The sequence below is a fragment of the Euprymna scolopes genome, chromosome 36, assembly GCF_053919585.1.
Source record: "Euprymna scolopes isolate OS-2025 chromosome 36, ASM5391958v1, whole genome shotgun sequence".
Classification (NCBI taxonomy): domain Eukaryota; kingdom Metazoa; phylum Mollusca; class Cephalopoda; order Sepiida; family Sepiolidae; genus Euprymna; species Euprymna scolopes.
The window spans coordinates 70,209,469-70,219,055 of record NC_136517.1 but is presented as its reverse complement, the minus strand read 5'-3'; the positions used below and the strand labels follow the sequence as shown (position 1 = coordinate 70,219,055).

At 33.3% G+C, this 9,587-nt stretch overlaps 1 protein-coding gene and 1 long non-coding RNA gene across 10 annotated transcripts in view; one reads left to right on the top strand and one right to left on the bottom strand.

Annotated features, from left to right (window-relative positions):
* LOC145260569 (uncharacterized) overlaps nucleotides 1-223 on the top strand; it is a 239,274-nt gene extending 239,051 nt beyond the window's left edge. Inside the window, exon 4 of the long non-coding RNA XR_013864333.1 lies at nucleotides 1-223. This exon is cut by the window's left edge and continues 1,135 nt beyond it. This is a non-coding gene — a long non-coding RNA (uncharacterized LOC145260569).
* LOC145260568 (uncharacterized) overlaps nucleotides 1-9,587 on the bottom strand; it is a 504,115-nt gene that overhangs the window by 431,509 nt on the left and 63,019 nt on the right. The window lies entirely within an intron of this gene.

The following is a 9,587-nucleotide window of genomic DNA, read 5'->3' as shown; positions in this document are numbered from 1 at the left end:
TTGATGAGCCGTTCCATATGTTTACAAATTTACCGAATTTCCATTACTAACGATTACTAATGATTTGTCCAATTTCTACTGTACACTCTTTAACCCTTATCCTCGAGTGGCCTCTTGGCCTTGATAGTGTGGTGATGCCTGTGTAAAAAAAAAAGAAAAAAAAAGCATGAACACGATCATGTATTGCATAAAATTTTACATTAAAATCTTTATTATAAATGGAGTATGCAAACAAAGGTTTGGTCTATTAAAAAAAATCAGTTTTTTTGTAGCGGTGTTATTGTTAAGCACCGAAAAAAGAACACAGCTAAAGGTGGTGGGAGGGAGATTCTGCAAAGGAGGAGGAAATATGAGGGACAGAGGAAAAGATTCTATGATAATAATGGTGTTAGGTGATCGACAGGGGAGATAGACAACAGAAACGGGGGGGGGGATGACAAAATGAGGGAAGGAGATACAGACAAGGTCTTCTAGTATCTACTTTCCCTCATCCTTTCAAAGCAAACCACAGACGATCACCCCATCAATCACAATAATATTCAGCTGGACCCGGACTAATATTGCATTAAACTATGAAAATATGAACAAAAGTTTCATTCTTTTATTGAAAAAGTTATACGCCGGTAAAAGGAGAATCTCACAATAGGTCAACAGATGATTTGATATCAAAACACATTTTGCTTCATTGATCAGTTTTGTTTGTTTTCGGATACATCAACCATTTTATGTATTGTTTAATCCAGAAATACAATACATATTGAACCTGATTTATATGATTAATGTGAGTTCTTTCAGAACTGTTGTAATTTCGTGTGTTTTATGGCATATCAATCCTTTTATCGATTATTTAATGCCAAAATAAAAAAAAATATTGTATACAATTATTCGAACAAAAGTCACTTTATTCATATGATAAATTAAAGATTTATATTTTTCAAGCAGTATTGATGCATAAATAATAATATATTCGGTTGACTATTAACGCTCGTATAGTTCTCGGTAGCATCTTAATAGCTACTAATGCTCTCACTAGGAAGGTTAAGAAAAAAACAAGGCTGAAAGAAACAGAGAGTAAGAAACTAGAAAGGAAAACACCACATGGAGTAAAATAATGAGAAGGGAAGAATGGTTTCATTTGGTTGTTTTGAAACATGCCAATTCTTTTTCAGGTTTTTCAATACCGAAATAATATCTTTTGTAAACAGTTAATTGCACATATGTTGCCATTTTTACTTTATTGTAATACCACAACAGCTATAAAATCTGAATTGGACTCAAGTTAGAAGATCTACAGGTAAAAAAAAATGATTTGATTTTTTTATGTCAATTTAAGATTAAAGAAACTGCTGATTAAAAAATAATTTCTAAAAATAAAAAAGATAAGAGAAAATCTTGGAGAACTGAAAAATTTAACAATATACATTATCATTCTGTAGAAGAGAAAAAGACAAATGGGATCCATTGAAGACAATCATAATCTGTGCTATGGTACAATTGATGGTTGTCGATGTTTTGTCTTTGTGGTGTTCAAGTGAATTATAAGAGAAATGAGAGAGAAGACTTATTTACATAGTTACTCTGTACTGGAGATTGGGGAAAGTTAACCAATGGATTGGAACTGTTTCTTCAGTACTTGGCTCATAGTAAATGTCTAGCATATAAAGTTTAAACTCAACACTTCTCTTAAGTAAACTGCATTCAATTACGCAAGTTAAGAAAATTGAGACATCCCATAACTTATTTAAATAAACATAACACATGATATGCAGGGCTAGGAATCATTCTATAGAGTCCAGTTCTCTATAAACTTGAATCTTAGACACAAAAATGGATACAGTGGCTCCCAGTTTTCAGCAACAAGAAATGACAGAACTTTATCAGTGATATCACCGACATATTACACTAACATGTTACATCCCAAAGAGATTTTGTGCAAAAATTGCTTCTTCCTTTCAATAAATCATCTTTTCTTCAATCCTCACGTTTCCACTCTGTTCTTTGCAAGATCAGCCATTGGAAGTACAGTTGTATCTCAGGTCACAAATTTGCACATTAACACATTTTTCAAACAACTTTCGTTTTGACCGGTGAAAAACAGAGACTCAAGGGATTCTGTGATATGAGGACAAACACACCAACATTAATTTGCAGCTTATTATGCCATGCATCTTGCAGTTGTCTGCCTCGTGTACATGGTTCACGATTGTGTTGTTTACAACATATCGTGAGCCATGCAGAACAATATAGCAAAAATCAACGATCTGTAATTCAGATCAAATAGGCAGATCATGTGTTTTACCTTAAAAAAATCAAACGTGAATAAAAGGCAAGACTGATGTGGTTAAAGGAATGACTGGATGTTAACAATGCAAATATCTCAAGATCAACAAAACAAAAATCAAAGTATTATAATTTTCTGTTCAAGAATTTCTGGGACAGATCAACAAATTAATGAAATTAACATTCAATAGGAAAACTGTTTGGGCTCACCAATATTTTGATTCACAAACGTAATGAAAGAATAAATTAAATGTGTGACCTGAAGTACTAGTGCCAGTATAACACTTCATTTATCATCATCATCATTTACAGTATTGTTCATCAGAATCGGTTTTTCTTGGGTTTGAAAAGACAAATGTGGAATTTCCAGTTTGAGATTTTTGCCATAACACTTCACTAACCAGATTTTTAACTGGTAATCTTCGATATATGAACTTGTTTAGGAACCCAAAATGCCTGATAAAGCAAGAAAGTTAAAGTAAGTACTCACAATATTTAACAAGTCGTATCAAATGTAAGAGCATAGTTTATCTATTGTGAAACTTGCAGTAATCTCTGAGGATGCTCATTTATGAATAGATGAAAAATAAATTTTTTAAATTCAGATCAAATAGGCAGATGTGTTTTACAACAGTTAATATTACCAAGTTGACATAGTAGGGGGTCACCTATTCACCTATGTCCAAATATAGACTAAAATTAACAAAATTTAAAAGAAATATTTGAGTTTATAATCAACAAAAATTCCTTCTTTAACTAAAATCAGCAGACTTTGATAGATATACAAGATTAAAAGAGACTGAGAAGAGATGTGAAAAAGCCAACAACACAGTTCTAAACGATTTATATCGCACACAATTTAAATTCTTCATATCAACACTAATTGTGTTAACATAAACTCATTTCAACTCCAAGCATTTTCTCCTTAACATGCTCAAATGTTGTGTACAAGAATGGAAAGTTTCATACTTGTATAGTCGGATTTAATGAAACAAAGTAAGTAAAACTCAAATTATATACAAACATCATCATTACTGGAATTTATCTCTTGTTTATGACCATTTCCATGTTTCTTACATCTCAGCAACGCATACGAATGACCAACTTTAAAAAATTGTCTGAAACTAAAATCACCGTAATTTTGCCAAATCATACAACTGAGACATCTCATAATTAGTGACAGATTAAAACAGATTTGAGAAAAATAGAAGACATTAGGAACATGTGAGATCTACAAAGTTTCTTAGGAAAGATTTTTTAAAATGTTATTGTGCCAACTTTTACAGAAGAATGTAATAAGATGTAATCTGACTTTCAGTTAAATGTTGTCAAACTCTGGAATCTGTACAAAAATTGTGGAAAGTACAAAGATGCGCCTGATGAAAGTCGGAAGTTAAATTAGCCAAAACGTGAGAATAACATCCAATATGTGAACGGTTGTTTGAATAATCCAAATTATCCTCATCTCAAAAGTTCCGAAGTAAATCTGATGACATTCGATGGTTTCACAACAAAAAAGTGAAACAAACTAACAATATCCGGTTGTTACTAAAAGAGTGGCAGTTGTAAATCGACCATGACAAATTTATTTGTTTTTGCTATTTCTCAGTAAAAAAATTGATATTTCCAACATTTTATTGACAATGCAAGTGAAGAACCATTTGAAATATTATATTCATTAAATTTTTTGAAAGAAAATAATTTTAAATTAGAAGAAATATGTTATAGTGAATTTCAGCATTTAATATGTCACAGATTAAATGCTGAAATTCACTATAAAATATTTCTTTAAATATTTTTTCAAAGTGGCCGTTGGTCAAAACGTCCACCTACCGTTAAAAAAAAAAGAAAAAAAAACTCTTCTTGGTGATTTATCAGCATTAGTAGAGTGCATTTTTCCAAAAAAAAAAAAAAAAAAGTTTCATTTGTGTAATTGAAAGAAAGAGAGAGGGTCACATGACCGAAACTATCCAATCAATAAGGCATAAGAAAAATTAAATCATATAGTAAATAGATTTACTATCTTAAAAAAAGGAAAGAAAAAGAATCCTGAATCAATCATTGCCAAAACTGATAAAAGAATTCAAATTATGTAAGAATGTGTGTGTGATCATTATTAAAGAAAGAAGGTGCATGCCATGAAATGTAGATGTGAATGTTTTTTATTTTGTTGTTTGTTTATTTATTTGTTTTCTGCATTATTAGCAAGTCACATTGACATAGGCTGATTCTGATCAAAGGCTACAACACACCAGACAATATCACGGACAACAACGACACAAAAGAAGGCGACATTAATTGCCTACTTACACCGAATCATTTCCTTTTCTCTCTTTCTATTTTTCCTGCTTTAATGGTGAGTCGGATCACTGCTTAGTGTTTATCTTCTCACACGTTCATAAAGCTTTTTTATTTGAAAGGTGTGTTCAATTGCAGCATAGAGACTGACGAATAAATTTCATCTTTTCCATTTGGTTTTCACACACATTTTAGACTAAACTGAATGTGCTATTAGATAAAGGAAAATTATCTGTGTATTCAGCTAAAAGTCAAAAACTACACAAATTAGATCAACAACGGCTGATATTGTTTTTCACCATTACTTCGGATAATATATAGACATTTTCTTTTTTAATATTTAATGTTCTGGACGTCACCAGGAACAAAATTAGTCAAGATCAAGAGTTTTTTAAAAATGTTATTATGTAGTAATTTAACGATTTTTTAAAGAAGTAATTTAAAAATGTTATTATGTAGTAATTTAACGATTTTTTAAAGAAGTAATTTAAAAATGTTATTATGTAGTAATTTAACGATTTTTTAAAGAAGTAATTTAAAAATGTTATTATGTAGTAATTTAACGATTTTTTAAAGAAGTAATTTAAAAATGTTATTATGTAGTAATTTAACGATTTTTTAAAGAAGTAATTTAAAAATGTTATTATGTAGTAATTTAACGATTTTTTAAAGAAGTAATTTAAAAATGTTATTATGTAGTAATTTAACGATTTTTTAAAGAAGTAATTGTGGTTAAATATGTTGGTGATATTCTTCCTCTCTCGGCTCTGCTTTCACTGTCCGATGATGTTGCTCCACTATTCCATTTCCTCCAGGTCTATAGGCTGCCCTGTAATAACTTTTTATCTTCCATTTTTTTAGCATAGTCTGGAAGATTGAAAAGCAGTGCCATTATCCATAATCACATACCTTACTGGACCTCATTCATCTTTTCTAATTTGGCTACAATTGCAGACACAGATTCCACTTGTAGCTTCCTCCATATCGCTTTATATGGGAATCAACTTTCTGCACCAAATATAATATTCTTTCCACTCCCATGTGGTGCACGCCATGCAATTCTTCCAGCTGACCAATTCCTAGACAGCATCTTTTTTTTTTATCTGCCTTGTTTTTCTCTGAAGGCAAAAACACTGCTTTTATTCGCAGTTCAAATTGAGATATTAACTCTCCAAACATCCCTAATCTCCGTTTTACAATCATTTTTCCAGCACCTTTTGTTCGTATTCTTCCACACTCCTCCATTTTTAAAATGGCTGCCATAATCATTGGTGCAACATTAAGTCTGAATCCTAATCGTGTTAGGCAATATGTTTTTCCTTTATAACAGACCAGTTGGTACTGCCATCGTTCCTTCACCACATGTAGGCAAACTTAAGGTCCACAATGGCGGTTCCTCCTACCAACCATCTCCATTTTCTCATCTTTTCATCACACACATCTATTATGTCACTCCCTGTATGATATGCTACAAAACGGTTCAACTCACGAAAGTCTAACCCTGACCTGACTTTCCCTTTTGTAGATGGAAACACTGCCATCAATGGTAACACACCTTTTCTTTCTCCCTTCCATGGTAAAAGAATACCATCCGATATCCATCTTTCAACCTTTTTCTCAAATTCTAAATTTTTCTCACTTTCAAGGAATTCTTATAATACTGCACTCTATTCTCTAACACAAGAGGCTTTCCCTTTCCATCTTACTGTTTATTTCTCTCCATCGAAATTTCCCTCAAAGTTTTTATCCTCAATTTTGCAAACGTTCAGCTGATGGGCAGCTGCAGCACAATGTGCATTTCCAAACTTGACCTCAGCTTTCTTTATAGTTACACCTCACATCTCATTGATTACGTCCATTCCAATTATGACGTTGATCCCGTCAATGATGTGATTCATCAAGATCGCCCCCACTTTGACTCATACTCCACATACTTTCATCTACACTTGCCTGGTTCCTTTACATTTTATGTTCTTCCCATCAACTGCTTTCACTGTGCCACTCCTGAGTTTTGAAGCGATTAAAGCGGCGGTGCACTCAGTATTAACAAGTACGGTCATTACTGAATCATCCACCACCACTTCTATTATAGGAAGAGGCCTGTATTGAATCCTCATTTTGTTGTCGACGTAGCTTGTGGTGCAGAAACTCCCTTTTGCTTGTTTTCTCTGAATCTGAGGACAATATCTAGCAATGTGGCCAAACTTTCCACAATTGTAGCACAATTGTAATCTGGCTCTAGGTATCTCTGTGCAATCCTTTTTCAGGTGTGGTTTTGACATCTAAAGCACTGAAGGCTTGATTCTTTTTTAACCTTATTTCACAGCATATTACTTTGTGTACTTGCTGCCAATGTCTCAGTCTCTCAAACTCTTTTGCTCAGTTGGTATCAGTTTGTTGACGTCCATTCTCTCTACATGAGGTAGCTGTTGTAGCGTTATAGATATATTTCTGTGAATCCCGTTATAAAAGCAAGTTTGACTGTATGATCCAGTCCTCTCCCTAGGTATCCTACTAGTCTAGCCAAACTTTTGATTGCATTGTCGTAAACATCAACTGATTCAACTGTCCAGTTGAATCATTGTAGCTTTTCATAGTCTTCAAAAAGCCCTTCAGTGAATGTGGTCACTAGTTTCATTTCTATCTGTTCTGAATTTTCTTGTTCTCCATTACCCATCTCAAGATAGAGGGCGAGGGCATCTCCATGTAGAAAAAGTGGAATAAAACTGGCAAGGTCTAGCACATGTTGTAGCTTAGTACCAATTTTACCTTTTTTATCCACCTGACTACATCACCTTCTCCACTAAAAGGTGGTATCACATCTTTGCCCAATCTCAGTATCCCAGATTCTATGATCTGTTCTTTGCCGAAATAGCTTTTAGTTAAATATATTAGTATCATGAAAATCCAACACACATCCAACAGAACTCACATCTGCCAAAGAGACACCATCGAATTGACAGAACACAATCCCGAGCAACACCGTCGAATTGATAGAACACAATTCCAAGCAACACCGTCAAATTGAGAGAACATGATCCCGAGCACGAACGCAGCAACACATTACCAGAGCAATCCTCAACTGATGCTGAATGACCTATCGGCCAGTTTTCTATAGCCATCAGGCGAAACCCAACTGTCTCTGTGGGCAGAATGGATCTAGTCTATTGGCAGTCCCAATCTGTAACTGAAAGGTCTCGGGTTCACTCCTCACTGCTGGTTTGTATTAAATTTTTTTAATTACATTTTAGATGACAGTAATAGAAAGAGGAATGATAGTAAGAGGGGGAGAAAATGAAAAAGTGAAAAGAGAGAAGAGATAAAGAAAGAAGTTTTATAAGTTGTTACATTTAAACTATTTTATTTTCTATACCCCCGCTCATGCCAGAAATTCCAGGTCACCATGCTAGTTCTAAATAAAAGACAATATTTTTACTTTTAAATTTTTTTCTTATTTTACACAAAAGACACAAGAAACAAAGGTTTAGAATTTCAGCTAAAAGCAAAAATGAACATTTCAACAATTATTGCCAACAAAATAAAAATGCTGTCATTGAGGAAATTTGGAAAAACAAAAACAAATTCATAAATTTAGGAAGCACAACCTTGTCTGATCTTTAAACTTTTTTTTAAGGAACACATTTTAATTTTAATGTGTAAATAATATTTTGTTAAAGGATTTTTTGGCATTTTTTGAGAATCTAATATCATGTGTCGATTCTAGAAAGGAATCCAAACATTTGTGTTATGAGCCGGTGTAGCCGATGATTCCTGCAATTAATAATAATAATAATAATCACATTTGTAGCAGTTATATAATAACCATCACTTCTTTGTGCACTTGCAGGTCATCATTCTGGAGTCCAGTAAGAACTCATAAAGCGACTGATTCATAATTTGGCCAAAACACTTTTGTAGGAGATAGCACTTCCTCTCAAATCTTTTCTCACAACTTATGAATAGTCAAACTTTGAGCATCATGTTGTCAAAACACCACATTTAGGTGAGAGGCAAGGTAGACGACTTGAACTCCAAATCTTATTTCTATAATACATACTGACATACAGTGGCACAAAAAAGAAAGCCAGCACTTGTCATTTTTAAAAACTGCAAATTTAAGCTAAATTGAATGCAACTGTTTAAACAACCTATACCTCATTCGATTCACCTTTTATTCCTCTGTAATTTTACTTGTTCATATTTGACTTTTAATTGAAGCATCCTGGTTTTCACGCCAATTAAAAAAAAATAACTTTAAACTGAGAAGGCAAAAAGAAACTCTGCACAATGGAAAACTGTTATTTAAATGTAACTTTAGGACAGTAATGCAACACAAATACAACAGGAACACAATGAACTAGTTAATATTTAGTAGTATAGCCCTTCTGTAATTTGACTGCCTGCAATCTTTTGGGCATTCCTTGAATTAGTCTGCAGCAATACTCTGGGGAAAAGGCATCTCACTTCTTTTTAATTTTTGTCCAAAGTTCTTCCAGATTTTTAATTTTATCATTGTGCAGATGTTGCTTGATGTAATTCCATATGTTTTCGATAAGATTGAGGTCTGAAGATTGTGCAAGCTAATCCAAACACGGAATATCATGCTCTTCAAGGAACCTCTTGACATTGCCAGGTGTCTGAATAGGAGCATTATCCCGTATGAAGATAGGATTATCATCCAAATTCTGGCCAAAGTAGGGTAGAAAATTCTCAGTCAACATATTAATGTACTTAGTCGAATTAATTTGACCTTGCAAGTAAACTGTAGGCCCTGGGCCATTAGCACTAATAACACCTCACACCAAAAGTGAACCTGAAGCTGTGCACCTAAGATTAAATTTTTTGTCTTTCCTTTGACGGACATACTGCCTACCATCACTGCCTACCTATTGAATTTGCTTTCGTCGCTAAATATCACTTTCAACCAATATGAAAAGTTATGATATTTATTGCATCTGACAAGGTCCAGATGGCGCTTTCTGTTCTTTACGGAAATCATTGGCTTACGT